Source organism: Meriones unguiculatus, chromosome 12 (assembly GCF_030254825.1).
Source record: "Meriones unguiculatus strain TT.TT164.6M chromosome 12, Bangor_MerUng_6.1, whole genome shotgun sequence".
Taxonomy (NCBI): Eukaryota; Metazoa; Chordata; class Mammalia; order Rodentia; family Muridae; genus Meriones; species Meriones unguiculatus.
In genome coordinates this window covers 28,349,460-28,374,713 of record NC_083360.1, presented here as the reverse complement: position 1 = coordinate 28,374,713, position 25,254 = coordinate 28,349,460, and the positions used below count along the sequence as shown (strand labels likewise).

General features: G+C 51.1%; 1 protein-coding gene across 3 annotated transcripts in view; it reads right to left on the bottom strand.

The window, feature by feature from the left end:
* Sorcs2 (sortilin related VPS10 domain containing receptor 2) overlaps positions 1-25,254 on the bottom strand; it is a 353,595-nt gene that overhangs the window by 76,771 nt on the left and 251,570 nt on the right. The gene's annotated exons all lie outside the window — the stretch shown is intronic.

Below are 25,254 nucleotides of genomic sequence, written 5' to 3'. Positions count from 1 at the left end.
TTTAGAGGGTGGGGTTAGTGGGGGGAGGGTTAGGACTTTAGGGACATCTCCTTGATGGGATACCGGGACCCAACCCTTTCCTCTATCTTTGCCTCCCAGCTGCCAAGAGGTGCCCTCAGGACAGTGTGCAGCCTCATATGAAGCTCTGACCTAGGACTAAAAACCTCCAGACCAGGAGCACCAACCAAACTTCCTTCCTCCTAAGTTGTTTATAACAGGTAGTTTGTTATAGTACTAAACCGCTAACCAACCACAAGGAAAGAAATATGTAAACAGAAAACATGAAAACAGAAATAAAAACTAAGATATTAGCATACACTTACACCTTATCAGTGGACACAACATGCTTGAAGATTCTAACGTCCTGGTGAATTACAAGTAGTGCCAGACTCGTCTTTGAAAACCCTACTCTAAGTAGATGGAGAAATGGCCTAGAAGTTAACAGCACTGGCTGCTCTTCCAGATGCCACAGGTTCAGTTCCCAGCAACCACATGGCAGGTCACAGCTATCTAGAACTCCAGTTCCAGAGACTCTTAATACCATCTTCTCGCCTCCACTGACATTGAATGCATGTGACACACATACATAATTCAGGCAAGACACCCATGCACACAAAATAAAAATAAATTAGTCTTTGTTTTTTTTTTAAATCTAGTTATATATACTTAATTAAGGATAAAAGCCTAAATTATAAGGACAAATTAATTTAAAAATAACCATGAACTTTATAACTGGTACAAATGGATGCAAGCAAGCCAATGTGTCTATGTAAGTGTCAGATTTTAAAGGTGATCTCATTGCCAGGGAGAGGGCCGGCTGACCACAAAGACACAAGTGTCAACTCATAAGCGAGTGTAACCGTGTATGTGTTCTGCTCTCTTTCTTCTTTCCATGTGCATATATTTACGAGGGTGCTCACATGTGCATGTGTGTACATGTATGCATGGGGGTGTATGCATGGGGGTGTTATATGTGTAAGGGGTGTTAGGTACAAGTATGGGTATGCAAGGCAACCGAAAGTACTGTTCCTTGGGTGCTATTGTCCACACTCTTTAAAAAAAAAAAAAAAAAACAAAAACAAAAATCAAAAACAAAAACAAAAAACCAGCTCTTTCACTGGCATGGAACTTGCCAGTCAGCCTAGGTCGCTTGGCTAGCAAGCCCCAGGGCCTGTCTGTGTTTCTCCAGCACTGGGATTTTAAGTGGGTGTGGTTGCACAGTTCTTCGTTTTATTTAAATGTGGGTTCTGACGAGATGGATTAAGTCAATGAACAAATGGAACCACCTCCACACTCTTACTGTTCAAATGCTCGTGGTGGTTACTGTTAATTATCTATTTGAGAGAGCCTAGAGCTGAGCGGGGGGGGGGGGAGGGGGGTATTGGGCCTCTGAGCATGCTGGGGGTGGGGAAATACCTTGATTATATTAATAGAGGCGTGAAGACCCTCCCACAGGGGGCGGCCCCATTCCCTGGCTGAGGTCCTGGACTGTGTGTGTGGAGAAAGAAGGCTGAGCAGCAGCAGCAGTAGCATCCACATCCTTCTCAGCTTCCTGACTGCAGAACTGCTTCAAGCTCCTGCTGCCTTCACTTCCCCAACATGATGGACTGCACCCTTGAACTGTGAGCCAGAAGGAACACTTCCTCTCTTCATCTGCTTTTGTCAGGCTGTCCTGTCACAGTGGCAGGAAAAGAAACTAAGGCAGTATTTCTAAAATATAAGTCAGGCCTGACACAGTGGCTCAGCAGGTAAAGGTACTCACATTATGGCACACATGTGCGCGAGCACACACACAAATGAATAAATGTCATAGAATAAAATAAAAGCAAAAAAATTAAAAGTTGGCAGAACTACCAGTTTAAAAAATTGGGAAATCTGTGACTAACTACAGGAATTTTATCTCTTCTCCCAATAATCCACAGTCAATCAGACAGAAATCACTAAAAATGTGAATGATTATTAGTTAGAATTCCTAACATTGTGATAAAAATACCATGACCAAAAGCAACTTGGAGAGGAAAGTGTTCATTTCATCCTACACCCTTGCAGTCCATCATTGACGAAAGGCAGGTCAGGAACTCAGAGCAGGAACCTATAGGCAGGGGCCTGAAACAGAGACCACGGAAGAGTGTAGTTTGCTGGCTTGCTCCTCATGGTTTGCTCAGGCTGCTTTCTTATACAACCTAGGATCATCAGCTCAAGGGGTCACCCACAGTAAGCTGAACCCTCCCACATCAATTGCCAATGAACAAAATGCCTCAAAGGCCAGTCTGGTGGGAGCATTTCCTCAACTGAAGTTCCATCTTCCCCAATGGCTCTAGTTTATATCAAATTGACATAAACCTAGCTAGTGCAATGGTTTAAATCAGCCTCAAACAGCATCAACTTGGGGTCCTCAGTCAACCCGACCACAGGAGGTCTGTTCAGATACTGGAAAAATATTCTGGATAGAATTCTATGCACCATGTCACAAACTAGGTGCTATTGGCTTCCCAGGCCCGATGTCTGATCACCCATGTGGTAGTTAGAATACCAGATTCTAAAGGTGTACACCTCTTCCCTCCCATGATATGCTGAAATCCATACATATGTGACCTCTCATAGTCTAAGAGCCTTGGCAGATGGGACTGAGTTAGGGCTCTTGTGATGGGAGGTCACTTTGGGTCATCTGGGGAGGCCCAGGGTCATCACAAGCCCTTACAGAAAGGATGTCAGAAGGAGGAAATTCAGAAACAGGAAGGGGTGAGGAATGGATTTTTCACTCTGCCCTCAGATGGGCGTGTGCCATGTGGACACCTTGCCTTTGGCCAGGGAAACTATTTTAAACACTGTGATGGCTGATCGCGGCTGCCAACTTGACTACATCTGGAGTAACGTAAAAGGCAGAAACGGAGGGCACACCTGTATGGCATTTTCTTAAACAGTGATTGATGCGGAGTGCCCAGCCTGTTGTGGGTGGTGCTATTTCCTAGCTGGTGGTCCTGGATTCTATAAGAAAGCAGGCTGAGGAAGCCATGGGAAGCAAGTCAGTACCCCTCCATGGCCTCTGCATCCACTGCTGCCTCCAGGTTCCTCCCCTGTTTGAGTTTCTTCCCTGACTTCCTATACTTACACTGTTGTGGAAGTATAAGCCCAATAAACCCTTTCCTCCCTGAGTTGCTTTGGTCATGGTATTTCATCTCTGCAACAGACACCCTAACGAAGACAGACACCCAACTTTCGGGGCTGTGTTGTCCCAAGCCCCCAAGTCTGAGGCCAGTTGTTAATGTGGCTGTATGAGTTACCACAGCCCTCACATAGAGAGAGAGAGAGGGAGAGAGGTTGTACCAAACCTTGAGCATTAGAAAACCCACGACTTATCCTTCAGTGTGATGAGGAAGCCCCAGCTTCCCTGATCAGCCCATGTCCACCATCACATCACATCTTTTAGTCCCTTTGTTCTAGGAACTCGGGCAGGCACCACCGCCTGAGGCTGTACCACTCACCAAGGAAGATGTCAAAACAGACCTGGATGTGCAGGAGAGGCACGGAATTTAAAAGGCAGCCCAGGCACAGAGGCCAAGGGCAATGGAGGAGCAGGAAGTGCAGGCTAAGTTGGCTTCAGGGTCCACATCCAGGGCTGGGTGTCCCAGTGCTCTGAAGACTCTGCCACAACTCTCTCACCTAGTGACCAACCATGCTTCTGCAAACACTCATCTCCCAAGACTGGCATTCAGTGCAGGGTTGCTGCTAGGGCGTAGAGAGGTTTCTTGTGCCCCTGTATGGAGCATGGACAGGAGGGCAGAGACATGTCCTTCAATCAAGCTGACCATGGCCAATCAGTGGGTCCTGGGCCAACGGGGGTTCTCAACCTCTTGGGATGACCATGGGGACTATTCTGCAGAACCAAGGCTGAGTTTCTTCCTTCCTTGGCAGCTTTTGACCTCTTGAGGAGGGATGCCAACAAGCTTTACTCATGCCCCTTGCCCTGCCTCTGCTGCTGCCTTCCCTGCCACTCCCAGCAGCATCCAAACCAGCACAAAAGCCAAGGCAAGGAGAGTCCCTCCCCACTCACGGGGGCTCCTCCCTATCTCAAGGAGCTCACACTAGCCTCTGGAGGGCATTGCCCTGTTTTCTATTCCTTACTCCCCAGCCTGTCCCCATAGCCCAGTCCTCTGCCCCTGCACATGTGCCCCCTTAGTCGACACTGCCACGTTTGCGTGTGGACCTGCTGTGGATATTCCACTCTACTTGTGGAAGACTGAGGATGTCAGAGATGTTAGGGGTCTGAAACCATGGATTCTATGAAGAAAATGGCAATGCTGAGGAGGAGGAGGACCTGCATTCCAGAAATGCAGCAGCAATTGGTGCCTTCTTCTCTCTCCCCCCACCCCAATGGCCTGTTTGAACTAGAGCCTACCTAGCTATCAAGAGCTCCCACACTTGGAATTTAACATACAATCACAATAGGGAGGATGGAACTATTTCCTCATCGGACCACAAAAAGACATGAAGACAATGGCTTGGATGCAGAACCCCCCATGACCACCTTGGCTGAATGGGAAGCCAGCGTGAGCCCTTACTAACCCTTCCTATTCAGGAGCTCACAGGTCTCTGAGGGTGTGGCCAGCAGTGCAGGACAACCCCTGAAAGACCCACAGGACTGCCTGCAGTAATACAAAGCCCCAGGGCCTCAGCAGAACCCACTGGACAATGGGCTATAGCAGCAACATTCTTTGATTGACAGTGTTGACCTTCTCTGAACTTTGTGTGCCCACAAAAGCAGCAGTGCGGTTCCCGTCCGTACTGCCGAACGATCTCCCCCTTAGAACACAGTTCATGGCACCGTTTGTCTACCTGGATCACAGCCAGCCCTGCCTCCAAGCCTTATTCTATCTCATAGAGGTTTAGCTGAAGTATCATCACACTGGTCTCTACCTGCTTGGCTTAGAGCCTCTACAGCTCAGGCACATGTGGGCACAGGAGGAACACCATGAAGGCCTCCCAGAAGAGGAGGGTAACAACAGAACAGCAGGGCACCAATGCTCTCCAGCTACCTTGCCTGAATCTCTCCTCATAAAGAGAGACCCTTTTGGCCTGGTCCCCCAGCCACTTAGGGAACTGACAGCTCTAACCTATAGCAATGGCTCCTTTGCATGGCCATGGCCTCACCCACGCCCATCTCAAAAGCTCCTTCCCACTGCAACAGCCCCTCCCACCACAGCATCCTGTCCTCATTGCAGTGTCTCTCCTCTCGCTGAAACAGTCCCTCCCCTCCCCACTGTGGAAGCTTCTCCTTCTTGGGGTAGCCCATCCTGTACTACAGTAGTGTCCATATGCAGCCCCTCCTCTTCCACGGATTTATGTTTTTGTTGGAGGAAGCCAGCAGCCCCCAAACACCACCACACAGCTGACTCTGTCAGAGCGACACTTAGCCATTTCCTGACTCAAAGAGCAGAACCTTACACCCTCAACGTCCCCTGGGCTTCAAGGAGACCCTGCCAACTTGACATGATAGCTTCCTGGGTGTCTGAGGGCCTTGTCAGTGAGGACTTTGTACAGGCCAAGCATCTGTCCCCAAACTCTACTTCCAGCAAAGCGAAGTGCCGTAGGTGCAAGAGCTTTCTGTTGCACCCACCTGTAAACCTCAAGACTCCTTCATGTCTCCTGGGAGAAACATCATCCCTGTCCGGCATCCTGCCCAGCTGTGAGGCACTCTCCCAAAGAATGCAGACTCCTGAACTGTCTTTTTAAAAAAAATGGCATTAAAAGAAATTAACAAGCTTGTGCAAAGGGGTGGAAATGGGCATCATCACAATGGAAAAGGAGATTTGAAAGAACAGTTTCTTCCAGCCCAATTTAACTGATAATTGGGTATCTTTTGGAGCCTGCTAATTAAACAGCATTTTCCCTAAGTCAAAGAACCGAGTTCTGGCACCCAAAGGGCACTTTGCAGACACAATCTGACATGCAGGTCTAGCAAGTCCCTATAAAAAGCAACATGAGTCAAAATGCTGTCTGCACTCCAACTGGGGGTGAGGTTGTCTCTGCAGAGAAGAGGAGCCGCATCCCTCTGTGGACCACCTTTCCTCTACATCCCGTCAGCAGCCACTGTATGTATCTCCCAGAATGCCTGACTGATCTCTGAGCAGTCTCTATTGTAGACCCACGCACACGGCTCACAACGCATCTGCTCTTTATGTCTTTGGAGAACAGCAGACACGGGATCAAAGCTATGGTGTGCAAGGCGGATTCTGCTTCACGCCAATTAAAGCCCTCGTTCACAGGGAGGCAGACAGCTATCCACCACCTTCCTGCCATGGGGATGCAGAGGGGAAAGGAGGAGCCAGCTGTCGGAATTTCTGCATTCTCAGGGGAAGCTGATGCTAAGCCATATAGCTCACCAAAGGCAGAGCCCCCCCGGACATGCCCACTGCAGAACAGTCAGCCATTGCCAGATGCCTGCTTGTTAATGCTGCATAAAATTTGGGGTGCATTGATGGTGGATCAAACAGAGCCTACACTCCATTATGTGACGATGACATCATAGAGTCCTGGCAGTACAGCTGTGATGGGTATAGGAAGCTGCCAGGCTGTGTGAGGACTGGGCGTGGTCTTGGGAGAAGCACTTTCAATACTGCCCTACTCCTGGTACAGAGCCCCTAGGCCCCTTGGTGCCTCTGGTGTGCCAACAGGATGACTGAGGCTCCAGAGAGCTTTGGGTCAGAAACTGGTCCAGAAAGACCAGGCAGGTGGGATGGTGAGGCCTTTTAGCCCTGTACAACCTCAGAGAGGGGAAGAGGGACTAAAGACTACTCTCATAACAGCCAGTGGTTTATGCAGCCGGGTTTCTCCCCAACCCCCTCCACCATGAGTCTCTGGAGAGTGTTGAGGTTGCAGAAACTCAGGAGGGTGTGGAAGACTCCACCAGACTCACTCTTGGCCCTCTGTATAATGTTCACTCTGCCACTGAGCATTGTCCTAGATTGTCACAAGTGAGTGTGAGTGATGTGTTTCCTTGAGTTCATTGTGGCAGGAACAAACTTTCCTGTAGTTTATTCCAAGTAGTGGATGCAGTGACTCTCAGAACTCCAGCTCCATCATCCAAGAGCACAGGTGAGGTCCTTGGTCTGCTCCTGGTCTATGGGGGGAGGTTGCCTGAACCTCCAGCTGTGCAGTGGGATGATAGCTCCAGGCAGTGTCAGGACTGAACTGAATTGGAAGGCAGCCAGTGTTATCACAGCTCGATCGGTGGTGTTGGGAGACGTTTTGGAATTCAGATGTGTTATGAGTGAAACCAGGGTGGGTCACCCGTAGATGCTCAGTGAGGTTGCCGTGATGGTCGTGCTGAACTTTTAGATGAGGGCATGGAGGCACTCTATGAACTGGACTCTATGAACGTGGAGGCTTCTATGAACTGGGTGTTGGCGCAGGACACACAACAGATGCCTACCCCCCCCATCTATAATGAGGAATGCCCTTTGTCACCCTATACCAGGGGCCTCATCTGTATCTGGGGCCTAACTCCTAGTATCTACCCCTACAGCAGCAGCTTGTAGAGGCACGTTGGTGCCATCCAGGGGTAGCTCTGGAAAAGGTCTTCCATGGCTGTACAACATCATCAAGACTGAAGGACATGGAGGCACCAGAGGTTCCCTGGACTGTCACGGTCCTGAGAAGGCTGCGGGTCATCTCAGCTCAGGCGTGTCTCAGACCATGTGTAGCATGGTTTCATGGCCTCGCGGCTCTGCCTGGGAGTTCTGTGATCAGAGTACTCCCCCTATTCTCTTTGGTATCTATGCTTCCCTGGTTAGCAGAAGAAATTTTCTATTAATGGAGGCTAAAGAAAGGAAGGAGGGAGGGGACACAGGAGTCACAGCTTACTCACAGTCTGTGATGCTGATCATAGACCCAAATACCACCTCAGGTAGCTGTTTCCTGGAGAGGGAACATCTTGATATTTAATTTTAGCACCTTCTCCAAAGCCGGTGACTAGGGTCAGGTGAGGAGAAAAGTCCACTCTGGACTTCAAGACACATCATGTGAAGGCTGGCCTCCCACAGCCTGACAAGCTGCCTGTGGGCTGATGCATGCAAACCCTGGGTTCTGGGTTCTGAAGAGGAGTCTCCCCTTGTCCTGAAAATGTGCCTCACTTGTTTCCCACCCAAGGCCATGCGCAGATGCATTGAGCGATGAGCTGTGACAATGGTGGACCCGAAACCCAGCAAAATGCATAATGACCCTTCTCACACCGGAGTTGCGGTGGCTTAGAGGCACACAGCTGGTGTCTGCACTCGCCTCTTCATGACCCATTACCTCTCCTCCCTGGCTCCGCTCAACTGCAGACTGGAGACATTTTGGTGCAGGACTCGGGGGCTTTCACTTCTGAGTCACCAGACCTTGCTCAGGCAGGCAGCCGGAGAAACGCCGAGCAGAACTGGCTTTAGGAGGTCCTAAGCCGAGTGCACCAACAGCTTCCTGCATGCCCTGCTCGGCCTCTGTTCATCGGAACAGCAACACTTATGAGCAGGGGCTTTCCCATGGGCACCTTCTGCAGCAGAGCTTCTTAAGATGGGTAGAGGGGTTGCTGGGATTGACGAGTTACACCACAATGATAATATGATTCGTTTAAAATCGAGCAATTCCCCGTAAAAATAAGTTACAGCTGCTCAGCTGCTATGCTCCTCGGCTAATTGGCAAATGGGACCCTTGCCTATAGCTGCCGACATCTGTCCCAGTTTCTCACTGCCCACCTGGGGCCAGCTCTGCCACGCAGGAATGGCCAGCACTTGGTCCGCTTGTGGCTGGGCTGAGATCAGCAGCCATGTCACCGGGAGCTGAGTCCTGACATAACTGATGCTGGCAGAACTCCTGCACAGAGGGAAGAAGGGTCCCAGGAAAGCAGAACATCTGGGTTCTCCTATCTCTGTCTGGACAGAGCCCATGGGCTCTGACTCCTACAGGTGTGGTGCATGTGGCTTCCAGGCCTTGCAGCAGACTATATTTTTCAGTGAGGATGCAATGTCTCCCACTGTTCCTGTTCTGCAGCTGACCTCCAAACCTGGCTTCTAGGATGACCTTATTAACCTACTTGACCGCAGAGGAGAGGTCAGAGGAGGCTTACCTCCCACCTGAGTCCTGGTATGTAGTCAGAAATCTTCCTCTATGAGCTCCATCATGTTAGGAGACACCTAAGTCTCATGTGGAAGCCGCCAATGGCCTGTCATTGTCCCAGGGGAGCCACAATTATTATTATTATTATTATTATTATTATTATTGTTATTATTTGCCAAGGGCCAGTATCATTGCCAACCACATGAGAGTCCAGCTTGGAGTGGCCGTTCCAGAGGAACCCTCATGTGATGGCAGCTGCACTGACATCTGATAGTGACTACTTGAGAGGTGGCAACCGAGAGCTCAGCCGTGGAATCTCAGCCCACACGTGGCCTGAAGCCTGGCTGGTAGCCTGCGATCTGGCCAAGTGGCAGCAGACAGCATGAGCAGCCCCCTGTGGGTCTTGATCTTCAGGCACGATGACCATCAGGATTTACTCCCACCGTGAGCCAGGTTCTGCTCGGGGGTTTGTGTCATTCGTTCTTGCCGTTGGTAAAGCCTCCCTAAATGGAGACACCATGCAAAGATGTGCTGGTTTGCTGGAAGTTCACCCTGAACCTCCATCTTAGAGATTTTGCCTTCACTGGACAGCAAAAGTCTTTGCTTTACACCACCAGGGTCCAGGCCGGCCAGTGCTCTGCTGTCAGTACCACCAGACCCTCCCTATTGTTGAGCTGGGAAGGGGAAAACTGAAGATAAGTTTCTGTGGTCCTGGTCTCTACCTCCCATATTAGCAGCCAGAGGGAGCGGGAACCCCTGAGGAGGGGCAAGGTGGCTAGGTGCAGCTTTTGAAAGCTTTCTGGATCCACAGGGCACACTAGGGAAAGAAATGCTTTCCCCCTTCTCAGATGCCAGGCCCAGGGACCTAAGGTCCTGCTGTCAGGTCTTATGTATCTGAGCTAGCATGGGCCCTACTTGGCCTCTGGCTGCAGATATGCTAAGGCATGCCGGTACGGCTGCACTTTTTTTTTAAATTTAAAATGATTATGAGAGTGGCAGGTGAGGGGTGGGTGTGACTAGTTAGTGAGACCATCAGAAATAAGGACCAGGCTGTGAACAACGGTCAGGAAAAGGATAAAGGCGAGACCCTGAAAGAGGCTCCTCTTTCTGTCTTTGGCAGTGGGAGGGGTAAGGAGGCTGAGTTTGCAGCTCAGGCCGGGATGCTGCTTTGCTTCTAGGCCGGTCTACCAATTGAAAGGGGATTTTTTTCCCCCTCAACTGCCGCCTGCTGGGATGTTGTGTTTGTCGACTGAAAGGGCCTGGTATACTCTGATGCTTTGAGGAGGTCCTGAAATAGTGGCCTACATAACAGCCCAGGGACTCGTAATCCCAGATAAACACAGACAGGGCAAAGTTGGGCGACAGTGTGTCCGTGAAAAAAAACCCATTCAGCTGAGCAGAGGCACCCCTGAGGAGGGGCAGGGCTACTGGGTCAAGCTCTGAGATATTCACTCGCGCAGCTTTAGAAAGTTCTCTGGACTCCACAGCGGGGCTGTGGGGGGATGGGATGGGATGACACGCTGGGGAAGGACTGGGTTTCCTTCAAAGCTCCCATGATCATCTTTAATCCTCCTGGCCTGAATTCCAAAGAATGGGAGGGGCTTCCTGGGGCCCAAGTGGGGGCATAGCTAGCTCACAACAGAACCCAAGGTAGGGCCTTTGTCTATCTTTCTAGACCCAGAATTCAGTTTTCCCAATCAGTCAGTCAGTCAGGGTGGGCTGGGGCCCAAGTCCACAGGAAGAGTATCATAGGTGGTGGAGGTGGAGGATGAAAGGTAGATGAAAAAGCAGGAGTGGGATTGGACCCGCCTCCAGTTTCCCCCCGTGTGAAGTGGCTCTGTGATCTACTCTCTCAGCTGAGCTCACGTATGAGGACCCCAGTATGCACCGAACCTCCTGTGAGGGTCCCCAGACAGCACTGCAGTGGTTTCTGCAAAAACCACTCTAAACTGCTGGCAAGTGGCTAAGGAAACTGGTCCTCACTCGAGCACAGGGCATGTTGGCTTTCTCTGGCTTCCAGAACAGACACGGCAAACTTGGTGGCCCTGCACACAAGCTGACCACTTCAGGACTCAAGGGCGACTCCGGCAGAAGCTATATTCCCTCTGGGGATCCTAGGGAGGATCCCTCATCTAAGGGTTTCCATTGCTGTGGTAAAACACTATTTATTACCAGAGGCGACTCGGGAGGAAAGGCTTTATTTCAGCTAATACTTCCACATCACAGACCATCATGGAGGGAAGTCAGGAGAGGAACGCCAACAGAACAGGAGCCTGGAGGCGGGGGCTCTAAATGCCACATACGCATACAATAAAATGCCCAGGGGACTAGTGCCCAACCTGAGGCTCTCCATCAGCTCCTAGACACATGGCGGGGAGGCACACAGCAGCAGCATGGGCTGCCTTTCCCAGTGGACAGAGTGAGGCCAAGAGCTCAACTAAGAGGAGGATGGCACTTGCAAGTTAGAAACCAATCTGGGCTATCGTAGAGATGTCTCCAAACCACCACCAAAAAAAAAAAAAAAAAGAGCATACAAACCACCAGTGCTTGCAGTGAGCCGGCTATGCTAGGAGACAGGAGAGCCCTGCACAGGACTCTCAGCATGCGGGTGAGCGGAGGACTCTGGGGACCACAGGACTGGGGTGCTGAGCCTATTCCCCATCAGCCATATGTTTGTGTTGCTTTGCCTATGGGCCTCTGTTTCCACCTCACCAAGATGTGGCCTCTACCTCCCTTGCACCCTGCATTTCACAAGCATCAGCCTGACCAACCCAGTGAAGATATATCAGACAACAAATGCCCCCCCCAGCTCAGGCCATAGCTTGTTCTCCTCCTGGAGGCCTTCCTGTCCCGTATCCCTAGAAGGGGACCCTTCCTTCCCTGGGTCTCTGTCACATGCTGTTTGTTCTTAGTTAGCAAATAGGAGCCCGGTGGCGGCGCAGATGGAAGTGGGTCATGAATATGCATGACCCCACTAGTAATCAAACACCCTTCCTCCCAGAGAATGGAGCCCTGTGCAGTTTTCTGCTTCGTATTTAAATTCAAATTAGTCATTATTTAATGTTGGGACAAACCGAAGAAGAAGGTCATGTTTTCTGTGGTACGCTCCTTAATCACTGAGGCCTGAGCTGGGCAGGGTAGACAAACCAGTGACACGCTGTCTGCCTCATCTAATCTGCCCGTGTTCTCAAGCAGGCACTTGGAAATGGCCACCAACCAGCCAGGATATTTGATCGTGTGCTGCCTCCTCCTTCTTCTTTTCCTGTCTCCACCATCCTGCCATAAGCTTCCTGCTCAGGACCACCCCCCACCCCATTACACCCTCCACCCCCACCTATGTTTCCAGATTTGTGGTGCTCTGGACACCTGGCAGATGCAGACACCACTTCCCAGCTGTGTGACCTTCCACAAGTCACTCAACCTCTCTGAGCTCTAATCTCTTCCTTAATAAAACTGAGAGAATGATGGTTGCCACTGCATCTGGCAACAGAATGACCATACCAACCTCAGTGACTGTCCCAGCCATGGATCCTGCCACCGCCAGCCCTGGTGTGGCTGACCACCCAGCACGCCCTGTCACTCCAAGCCGACCTCTACCCTCACAGCGCTTCACTGACACGGTTCTCCCACAGGCTGTGGGTGATGGCTTAGTGGGTACCACGTGCCAACCCCTGTCGTGGGGCGTGGCTAACCCTGATGAGCTTTCACTGCACAGCTTTGTTCCCTAGATCAATGCTGTTTGTTTACAATGATTGCCGGGCACTACAATGATTAAGGAGCACTGGATGCCCGCATTCTCTGAGGACCCAGCAGGGCTCTGAGCAGGATTGCAATGGGCAACACAAGCAAACAGACCCAAGGAGTTGTGCCCACCCACAGGAGCGCCAAGGACAGACACTGCACTGCACTGAGCAAGTGACAGAGGCACCTCTTCTCTGGTTCTTCTTCTCCTCCACCAGCCCTTTCCTCCTGCTGGGCCACCTTGCTCTGTGACAGCCAGCCCCAAGGAGGGTGTGGAATGCCCTGACAATACTTTGTGACCCAGTGGCTTTGTGTGCATGGGTAAAGGTCATGGAAGCCGTGCCTTAACTGCAGCCCCCAGGGTCAGTGCACCACACCGGTGGGGAGGGGCAGCCCTCTGCACTACAGTCTGAAGGAGCCAGCGGCAGGTGCCACAGGACAACCAAGCTCGATACATCGCTTTCAGATTGCCCCCAGTTTCAGCTTCAAGTCCAGCTTGCATGTTCTGGAAACCAGTCCTTAGGATCTTCCTCAAACACACAAGGCAGGAGGGGACCTTGGTCTGACCTGGCCGCCAGGAAGTGGTGAATTTCCACTTACAAGGAAGAGGCCACCTGCTAGTGTCCCCATTAAGAAATAACCTTTCCTCTAATACATGACAGAACCAGTGGCTGCAGCCTCTCAGATGCTAGGGCCAGGGTCCCAGAGGTATGTCACCTCGAGGCATTCCAGTGTGACACGGGAGACGTGGGGCATTGCTGTGCCCTGACCTCAGAGGCCTCGGCAATAGGTTTTCTCATGCAGAGATGCTCAGGTAGCATTTCTTACTTTAACACCACTAACCTCTCCCTGGAGAAGCAGGAACAAAGGACAGTAGCTGTCAGACAGATGGGAAAACTCCAGGGGCCCTGAATCCCCCAGGACCCATTTTCACAGTTAGAGAAATGGGCCTAAACACACAATAAAGTGTGTCCAGCATTAAGGAGGGATATTTATCTTTTGTTGCCATTGCTACTAGGATGACAAATGAGCTTCAGAAAACCCTCCCTGAGTGGGTAGGCCAGGTGTGGGGAGCTCTAAAATGATGTTCAGCTCCTGGGCGGTGTCCTCCTTGACGCAGTAGCTTACCTTGTGCTTAGCCTTGGCTGGCCTCCACCCAGAAGCCCCCCTCCACCCAGAAGTCCATTCCACCCCATGCCCTGCCCTGCCCTCTGTAGTGGCAGGGCTGGGCCTGGTGAAAGCCACTGTCATCTGCAGCAGGATGGGAAAAACAGAAGCGGGACAGGACTTCCCAATGGGCCAGCTCATGTTGTCAAACGACAGAAGATGGGGGTGCTCCTGGGAGCCTAGCATGCAGCTGAGCCCATCCTCCTTGGGAGGGAGGCAAGATGCTGTAGGCCTGGAAGGGAAACTCTAGGTAGTTGGGTCTCCATGGAAACCGTGGGTCATTCTGCTACTGCACCTGAGACCGCCATGGCCCACTGGATGCCTCACTCTAAAACCAAGCACCTGCCTGTATCAGCTGCTGGCCAGACCTTTCCCCAGCCAGGATAGCCATGACCTACTAGTCACAAAACCCTTAGAGCAGGGCTCTGGTCTGTGTTGTTTCACTCTGTGCCCAGAATGGACCTGGTAGGTACGTGGAGTATCATGTTCCCACCCCCAGTATCAGAAGAGGAGACCCAGGCCTAGCTAAGGACACAGCATCACCAAGCAGATGGCCAGCGAGACTATGTCACAGTGCCAGGTCTGGGAAGGCAAGTATCTCCTAAAGGGGCCCCTTACTCTAGCAGTCAATACAGGGGCCAGGGCTTGACGCCCTATGCCAAAGGGTGACAGTGTTGGGGACAAGTAGGTCTGAATCCAACATGACAGAGGGGCTTGGGTCCTGGGACAGGCACTCCTCCTACTTGCAGGTGGCTGCTTCTCACTCTGCTCCCACTCATGACAGAAAGCAAGCTCTGTGTCCTGCTTACTTAGACACTAATCCCACCCATCAAGGCCCACCTAGCTTCATTCACTGTCAATCAGCTTCCTTTTATTCTATTTTATTTTATTTTAGACAAGGTTTTTCTGTGTAATAGAGCCCTGGATGTACTGGACTCACTTTGCAGTCCAGGCTGGCCTCAAGCCCACAGAGATCCACCTGCCTCTGCCTCCTGAGTACTGGGGTTAAAGGGGTGCGCCACTATGCCTGGCGTCAGTCAGCTTCTTAAAGTACCAATGTTCACATGTATCACAGGAGAGTTCCATAGTGAAGACACAATTAAGTCCATAACAACATTCCAAAGAGTCAAGAGGTCACACACACACACACACACACACACACACACCACTCACAATGACCCACGAATGGAAACCACACAAAGAGATATCGAGAAACTCAAAATAACTGTACTCCAAAATGTGGCTTTTCCCCACAATGGAATATTAACTGTTATGAAAAGGAAGACCATCCCGACACCTACTATAATGGGGTGACCCTCAAAGCCTCATCTATAAAATGCACCCCTTGTTCTGCCCCATTTGCGTGGCATGTACAGAATGGGTCAATCCAAAGAGAACAGCCTGGTGTTGGTTTCTATGGAGGCAACTCTGAGCGAACCCAGGGTATCTCTGGGGTGACACCAGTGTTTTGGACTAGCTCAAGATGAATGGACACTGTGAATATACTGACGCTGAACTGTGTGTATGGTAGTGTTGACCTCACAATGGATCGAGCATGGCTGCTTTCTTTCCACCAAGAAGAAGTATAGGAAAGAGGGCAGAAAGAAATGGTGCTGTCCTTGGTTATTTTTCTTTGGGTGTGTGTTTTGTTGCAGGGGATTAGGAGACTGTCGTGTGTGAGTGTGTGCATGCGTGTTTTCGTAACGAATCAGTAAGTCCATCACCGTTAGCATTTGCACGTCTCTGTACAGTGAATGAATGTTTTACCTGCCTCTGAGAATCACCTGCCTGGCACTGCCAGGGACAGAGCTGACCACTGTCCCCCAGCCACTCTTGGACAGGGATGATCACTGTCCCCCAGCCACATGTGCACAGGGCTGACCATTGTTCTGGAGCTCCCTTGGACAGGGCTGGTAACCGTCCCCCAGCCACATGGGAACAAGGCTGACCACTGTCCCCTCTGCCACTTATGACATCAGTGATCATTTGATGCTCTGCCAGAAAAGAGAGAACAATATGTTGGCTAGGGACAAGAGCCAGGGGCTGGAGGCTGGGAAGGACAGCTAGCCACTTGAAGGGGACATAGTGAAGCTGTGGGTGGCACGGCTCTGAGGAGGCAGAGGGGAGAAGCAGGGTCTAAGATGAGGGCAGAATCTGAAGAGACTCCTCAGCTCCCTGGCATTGCTCGCCCTGCAGGAAGTACTGAGTGAGCAGTTGAATCCTCAAGGTCAAGGAGGCTTGTCTGCTAAGCAGGATCTCAACCCTTCTCACTTTGAAGCTGCAAGCCTGTAAAGGCTCCAGGCCCAGATTTCAAAGTCAGCCTGGCATACCGCTTGGCATCCCTGTGGATTGGATATTGCTTCCAGATGTCTCCGGTTGGCCTTTTGGTATCAGCACGGAAGCCACAGGCAGGCTGTTGTGGGGGTATACCTTCAGTAGGGGTTGTGGGATAGGTTGGAGTGGTCCTACAGTGTGCCTAGCCTGGGGCCAAAGATGACCCTGCTGGGCTTGGGACTGTATCGGGTGGTCCTCCTAACACTGAACATGGCATATGGTATGCATGGCCTATACAGCTGTAGGAGTTGCATTCCAAAGGGTAAACCCCAGAGGCAGAGGCTGCCAGCGTCTTCACTTTACAGACGTGGAACTGAGACACAGAGAGGAATGGCATCCGGCCCCAGGTCACACAGCAAGTAAATGGTAAGCCACAGTTCCCCTGACATGGTGAAGTGTGTGTTTGAGCTTCCAACCACCACTGTGATGGGGCCAGGACCTTCCCTCAGCCCAAGGGAACTAGCAGCAGCTGAGGAGGAATGCAGTCAGAAGCAGACAGTCAGATAATGCTGTGGCTGAGCAGGCCTGCACCATTGGAACCGGTCCCCACGGTGGCTGTGGGGACACAGCTGAGCCCTTCTCTGAGACCTGACAGCCATATTGTCCAACTAAGTGTCCTCAGAGACTGGAGCTTCAGTCCCTGGACACAGCAGTCATGTCCTGGGAGGAGAGGTGGTGCCTGGGGACCTTTCCTGCGCTCTCTAAGGCAGGGAGGAGTGCCAAGGTGACACAGGACAGCTGCTGGCACTGCTGTGCTTTTAGGAGTGAGGAGGCGGGCTTACTGGAGCCCAGAGGAGCAAACCCACGGCCCTTCTCTGACATGCGCACTTCTCCTCTGAAGACTGGTGAGATTAGGAACTGTAAGAAACTCCAATACTTGTCCTGAGGTGTGGAGGAAAGCGTCTGTGAGAGGACTTAACTGTCAGAAGGGCAGTTAAGGATGATGTCACAGCAATAGGACCAGTGGTGGATTCCCAGTGAGGAGGAAACATGGCTTAGGGACCAGAATACAGAGATCCCATCTCAAAACCACAGGGTTCTTGAGAAAGAAGCCAGAGGGCTGATGGTCCTCCGATGTGAATAGAAACTTCCAGATAACAGCTACTCAGCCAAATCCCTGGGAAGAAGCTGCGGGCGCAGCAGCCCCAAGCTTGTAAAAATGAACAACGAGCAGGATGTTCCGCGGGCCAGAGTACATGGCAATCTATGGCACCAAGAAGTCCCTGTGATACTTAAGAGGGAAGGGAGATAAAACTCTGGCTCATTAGGATCCAGTCCTTCAGCTGCAATGGACTCACAGATGGAACCTTCTAGAATGAGGCCCCTGCCCCACAACACTGCTTGCAGACATGCTTTAGCCATGGGGAGATGAATCAAAAGAACAGGAGAATGGAATCAGCGGGCATAAAACATTGGATGTCCTCCATTGCCATAAACATGATGATTAAAGCATAATTATGGAGTAATTAACTCAGGAGAAGGCAGGAGCTACAATGAAAGTGACAATCTATTGACAACAATCTGTAACAGCACCCAAGGACGGGGACATGAATTCTTGCCCTTTACTCTGTTTTTTTGTTTTTGAGGTTTTGTTAGTTCAGGGCTCTGCCAAGGCAGAAACAGCTAGCTGCAGGCAGGGGAATGCCAGGCCCCTCCTCACATATTAGAGGTAGCTCATGACAGCTTTCTTTTGAGTTTTGGTTATGTCTCCCTCTCCCCCAACATATCCCCAAGGCTTAGGATGAAACTGGAAGGTTTTGAGGTGTAGAAATGTGGACAATCTCGGGGCCAAAAGTAATGCCCACCACCATTGCTGCTAAAGACATTAGTCCCCACCACACACCTCCACAGCCACAAGGGCATAAGCCCAAGGAAAGTATTCCCCAGCGCCATGAAGGATGTTACGGATTTTTTTCCTCCCATGTCATCATAACAAAGCAATGTCCCAGGCGTTGCCACTCATTCACCCCAAGCCAGGGCACACACAGCCCTTCCCCCTTGTATCACTTGCACCCCAAGTCACAGACCATGCACAGAGCAGTGTCACCCCTGTGGCTGCAGACCTTTGCTTAGTTTGCAGCACTGAAGTGGGCACTATGAGGTCGATGCCGCCCATCCTCTGTGCTCAGTGAGCCATAGCTCACGGCTACGGGCAGTGGGAGGACTCACGCCACTTTGGATAGATTACAAATGGAAGGGACACAGTGACCAGTACAGTGCTGCTGGAGTCTTGCCTGCAAACGCTCTGTCTGCAGAGGATGTCCTTCCGGCTGAGCCCTGGGATGGGGAAGGGAGCAGAACCCAGATCCCAGGAATGCCCTGCAGGGGCAGCCTGCCCTCCTACAGTGATACAACTCAGCACCTAGCCACACCTGGTCTTGGCTCTGTTTTTGTCAGGGTCTGACTTTAGGTCTGTCTATCCATCCTGTCTGCTCTCCAGACCCCAGATTTCCCTCTTATAAGCAGAAAGGGTCTTGCTGCAATCCGTGCACAGAGGGGCTCTCCTTCCAGCCTTCGTACCTAAAAGGGCTGCCTTCCCCAACTACTCCCCTAGTTCCTGAGCAAGGCCAGTGCCAGCCAGGTCCTGCATGTGGAGACCTGTGATGGACCTTACAAGTTTTCATTCTTCTGGTGTCTCCTCCCTCCCTTCCTCTGTGCTGATCTTTTCTTAGCCTCTTTTCTTCCAGCCCATGTCAATCCTTTTACTCTGATAGAACCACTATTGAGTGATAGATGCTGTTAGCCAGTTCAATGTCCATTCTGGTCTTACATCCCCACTGACCTGGACCTTGGAGCCTGTCTTAGCCACCCACCATAAGGGCTAAATATGGGTCTAAGGTAGGGTTCAAGAGGGGCCCTTTCACCCTCTACTGAAATGCACAGGCTCTGCATGCCCAGCTGTTTGCTTAAGGGCAAACACTACATGAAATATTCAGAGCTTGTGCCATCACAACCCCTGAAGGAGACTGTGCGGCCTTTGTCATCAGACAGCCATCTTTGCTTGAATGTGCCATGTGACCTTGGGTAGCACGTGTACCCACTCTGAGCTCCACTTTCAACATCTGTACAATGGGGCGAATAGCTACAATCAAGATTCTTTGAGACACTGAAATTAAGGTCTATGAACAGATCAGTGTGTTCAGAACAGTGTTTATCACGACAAACATCAGAAAAACACAAAATGGTTGAGCCCTTGTCATCTCATTCAATGCTTATGTTTTTCCATTTTGTTTTATGTGTGTGTCACCTGCATTTATGTCCGTGCACCAAGGACATGCAGGGCTCACAAAGGCTAGAAGAGAGCACAGATCTCCCTAAAACTGGAGTTACAGATGATGGTGAGACACCATGTGGGTGCTGGGAATAGAACCCAGGTTCCCTGAAAGAGCAGTCAGTGTTCTAACTGCTGAGCCTACTCTCCAGCCCCTCAAAGACTATTTGAAGTCATTAAAATGATGCTTACTAAGCATTCCCACGGAGGAGGGGAACTGAGGGAAACTCTGACTATTAAACACCCACCCCTACCATGTAATAAAGGTTCAAGGACAAACACAGGAAGGAAATGAACACACAGAGCCATTAAGAGGTGGTGCGTTTGCAGGTGACTAATGCTTCCTCTCAGCTCCTGTGTCATCTACAGAGAACAAGCCTTCCTGCAGGAGTGGGCTCGGGACTCTATCCCAGGCAGGTTCCTGGCAGCAGGTGTCCGCCAGACACTGAAGGGCAGTGGAGAGGCTCCCTTGCTCGTCCCCCTGCCCCTGCAGAGACCAGCCAGACACTGTTCGTGAAGTGCCCTGGACAGTGTCCTGGCTACAGTCCCAGGGAGCTTGCAGCTTGCCAGGCTGTGTGGGTGGTGGGCACCTTGCTGCTGTAACGGGGAGTCCTCCACTCAGATGCCACGGCAGCCACGTAGATGAAGGACATCTCGCTTTGTCTTCAGGAGGGACCCACTGTGGTCCACTATCAAAAGGGGACTGTGATAGCTAATCCTGTTGGCAACAGGACTGTATCTGGAGTCACTAAGGAGATGTACCTTTGGGCATATCTGAGAGGGTGTTTCCATGGAGGTTTAAGTTCCATCCTGAACGTGGGTGACACCATTCCATGGGCTAGTCCCAGACTGGATAAGAAGAAGAAATAGAGTTGAGGATCAGTGCCCATCTCTCTGCTTCCTGATTCCAGAGAGATGCCTGCTGGCAGCCCCAGCCATGCTCGTGGTGCCGCAGCCATTTGAAGCCCCTGCTGCAATGCCTTTCCTATCACAGCTAACTGTACCCTCAAACTTCGAGCCCACATAACCCCTTCCTCCCTTCAGTTGCTTCCTGCCAGGCATCTGGTCATGGCAATGAGAAGAGTGATGGATACAGATACCAGTGTTTGGTCCCAGAATTTAGTTCTAAAAATAGCTGTGATGTGTGTAATAAGATAGATGACCCAAAACACACCCATGTGTGTCTCTTCACCCAACCTGGGCGTCATCACCACTGCCGCTGCCACCTTCATGTTCTCCAGTTTGCAAAGTAAAAAGTACATCTTGTTTGATTTGCCCCTCAGCCCATTCCCACCTCTGACCCCATCCCCCACCCCAAGCCCAGAGAAACTCTGAGATTAAATCTTCCACTGGTTCCATCTTACAGATGGGGACACTGAGTCCGGAGAAAATTGTGTCTGGCCAAGGCCATGAGGCCAGGCAGAGCTGTGGTCCGGCCCAAGCCTACAGCAGAGCCCAAGGGCCTGCCCTCAGCTCTGACTACCACAGGCAGGAGAAGAAGCTTAGTCAGGTGGAAGAAGCGAACACACATCAAGACAGGTGAACTGGGGGTGACTGAGCTGTAGACAAGCCTGCCACAGCTCACAGTGCAGCCATCAGCTGCCAGCAGCTTTCCAGGAAATGCTCCAGAGTAGACAGGGTAGACACCCTTGTGCCAACACTGACCCCGGAGAACAGAAAACAGACTTAATAGGGCTGCTGGGAATCTGGCCCTCTTCCAGGCTGCACAACTGTGAAAGCTCGGAGGCTCTCTCCATTTTCCGTTCCCTGGGAATCCCAGAGGACTGTGCCGGCAGTCTGTTCCCAGATGCTGAGCTGAGCAAGAGCTGATGGCTGCTGTCCTGTGTCAAACACACACACACACACACACCCTGCAGCCATGCAGCTCTGCTAAACCTTACCAGCTAGGCTGTATAGCATTCACGTGGGTAGCCCCTTGCCTTCCCTCAGCCCCTCCCTGTAGCTCCTCTGATAGTAACTCTGGATCCATGAGTCTCTGTGCCTCATCACACCTCTTGCCCATACCTCACACATGTGTCTCTGTCTCTCTCATGTAAACATATCTGTGCACACAAGGTCTTTGGGTTTTCTTCTACCCAACTCTTGTTCATCCTTCAACACCCAGCACAAATGCCGCTTTTGTAGTAAGGCACTTTTCTACGCTGTGGCTGATCCTGTTTACTTACACAGGGTGCACAGAATTCTGAATGTAGCTGTCTGACTTCCCTCCCGTGGCTTCCTCTTGCAAAATGCAGGCAGCACAGAACGCTGCTCTACACATTCCAGGGTACTTTCCGGGGTCTTCTATGGTGAAGAGCTGCGAGCCCGTGCGTGTTTTCTGAATAAAGCTGCCGATCATTTGAGCCTATTTTGGACTTTCTTGTGGTGACTACCCCTCCTACTCATGGCTAGGAAATGTGGCTTTTATTTGATGGGATGTCATCTGAGCTGAGCCAGTGACTCCAGCTGAAAGAGGAAACCGTGGGCACTGACCCAGCTCCGGTACATTTGCCCCTGCATTTGACAAGGAGCACCCAGACCTTACAGCCCCTCGTCTTCATCTCTCATATCACTCACACACAGCTGTGCTCAGACACTCAAATCTTGCTTACTCTCTGGGATGTGACTTCCCCACCCCCCAAACATGGGACAGTCAGTCATCAATCCGCAAACCAACAGAGCTTTCCAAAACACTAATTTCTTAATTATGAACTCGGATCATTCATTTGTCAAATTACTGAAGGGAAACAGACATTTCCTCGGCTCACTGTGAACATGTGATTGCCAGGCCCGAACCTCTGCCTGAGGATTCATCAGATTTTCCACACCCAGTGTCACTTCTAAAGCCTCTGCAAGCAATCATAAGCATGGGAGTGTGGCCAAGGAGCCAAAATTCAATCTAGAAACCAGGGAGATAGCTTAATGGATAAAGGTGCTTGCCACCAAACCTGTAGAGCTGAGTTTGAATTCCCACAACCCACGTAAAAGCCTGTAATGGCGGCATGTGTCTGTAATCCCAGTGCTCTTATGATGAGGTGGGAAGCGGAGACAGACAATCCCCCAGAAGGCCACAGGCCACGCGACCTTACCAGAACAGCGGTAATACAACAAAGAGACCCTGACTCAAGGATGGAAGACAAGGACTCACACCTGAAGTTATCCTCCGACTTCCAAGCACCTTTGGAATAACCTGGGCACACGCGTCTATGTTTTCATGAGTGATGGAATCTAAACATGGGGCAAGCAGTTTCCAACGAGACACGATCAGCTATAAGGACATGCACACAAATGTAAAACATGCTTCCATGTCTCCTTATATTGTACACACGGCAGACAGAGCACGTGGACTGGCCAAGGTTGTCTGGTCGGTCCAGGGAACTGCACTGGTGTGAGGAGGGATGGGCAGGATGGTTGGAGAACATCTCCCGGAGACTCCCACAGGATGAGACAGGGCTGAGGACAGGCTCACACAGCAGGAGCCTGGATCCCATTTCCAGCCCTGGAACCTCACCGTGTATCCTCACAGCGGATAACGTCCCCATGCTCTAAATACATCCTGTGTCCCCTTCAATGATGTCAGGCCACTGGGCTCCCCAGCACCTGGAGCTCACACACGGGGTGGATGGGGCCAGAGTGAGGGATGCTGTGTCCCCATAGGAGAAGGGGGAGTGTGAAGAAGGGTGGAACCTCACAGACAGGAAGCCTCTTCTGAGCTAAGGCATCTTGGAAGCACCCCATGTTCCAAATGGTTGGGGCAGCTTTATGGAACTCCTAAAAGTCCTTACAGGAGTTTATAGATTTCTACTCTGCTTCCCCATAAGTAGCCACCTTCTGTTTTCCCTCCTCCTATTTTCCTTCCTTCTTTCTCTTTTCCTCCTTCCCTCCTACTCCCTTCCTTACTCCCCCCCCCCATAAGTCAATGAATCTACCACTCTCCTGTCCTGATCTTCAGAAACCCACCTGCATCCAAGATGACAGGCACTATCACGGCCTCAGGGCAAACATGGGGGAGTAGAGCAGCACACATTAGCCTAAGGTGAGGTTACAGGCACATCACTACTGTCCCAGAGAAAGTGCTGGACTCTGGTTCCTGGGAAACTACCTTCCATTCACTTCTCTGAGATGGGACGGGCAGTCATGAATATTACCTTCTGGCACAGTTTGCCAGGTAGAGTCCCGGGACACCAAAGGGACACAGGACAGTGCCAACATGGGGCTGAACCAGTGTACGTGCAAGGATTGTTTCCCAAGTGACGGTGTCACTGGAGAAAAGAAAGCAACGCTAATATGTAGAGACAGGTCTCCATCCTATCACTGAGCTGGGACAGCATTCTGTGAAGATGGCTTTGGAGGGAGGACATGTGTGTGACAGGAAGAGACTACAGAGAGGCCCCGATGGAGAAGGGGCCCAGGCCCGGGGAGGAACAGCTCTGACAAGAAACACTTGCTGTGCTCCAGGGAGACCGAGGAACCTGTGGAGGAGCTGCAGATAAATGGTGTGTCAGGGTGAAGGGCCTCTGTCCAGCCTGTGGGTGAAGCAACGGGAGCTCAGTCAGTGGTCAGGGGCTCAGTGGTCAGAGTCGGAGAACACCGGCTCTGCGTTTACCTGGAAGAGGCTGAGCTGAGCAGCCAGGCCAAGCAGGCTGATACCTGCTTCTTTTTGGTACCTTGTATGAAGGCGGACCTTGTCCTCCCTCTGTCTAATGCCTTAAAGAAACCCCTGAACTCTACTTCGGCCCCTACTTAACCCGAATGTCAGGGAGAGATGGACCCTCCTACTGAGGAACCTAATGGTACTGAACTTGCTCTGCTTGTCACACAACATCTGGAGGGCTGGGCACTGTGACCTGTCTACAGGTACGAGGAAAGGGACATAGCTGAAGAGGTTAACTTGCTAAGGACAGTAGCTTTCAGTGGCAGATTTCTGCGGTTGGGGATACAGGCAGAGAGCTCACATTCTTGTGAGGGCAGACGGGGCCTCAGAAACCAGGGCTAATGAACTTGAAGATGACAGGTTCCCAGTGTAGACCCAAAGTGGCTATTGTTCCTCACATGCTATTCATACAAGCAGTAGATCAAGAGATGCCTTGGGAGGATGAGAACTCTTGGAGGGACGTGGGCTGGGGAGGGAGAGTCTGAAGATGGCTGCTGGGAGCTGTATCTGATGCAGAGATGAGTGCTGCTTGGACAGGCTCTCCTCCAGGCAGAGCTTCAAATGTCAGAAACAAGAAATTCTCGGCCTCTTTAAAACTCTTCCAAACAAAGAGGCTCCAGTGTGCTTACGGCTATTCATTTGGAATGTTTAAAGCAGTCAAGATAATCAGTGTAGACTCGGTAAAGCCACTGGCCTAGGATTGATAATGGAGAGCCAGGATTTAGAAAGTGATGTCAGCAGCCCACTCCACCCCCGTGAGGCTGCGTGTCTGTGTGCAGGTCGCGTCTCATCTTCAAGGCCATTATCATCAAACATGCAAAAAACCAACACAGACCCAGACCTGTTCCCGAGGGTGGGAAGACAGAGCGGTGCATAGCTTCATCTCGATCATCTCAAGCCAGTACTATTTACATTAAATTTTCAGTTGCAAACATGGGCTTTCACATGAGAACGTTTGGGTTAATGTGCTTTGCCACATGTTCAGTGCCTCCTT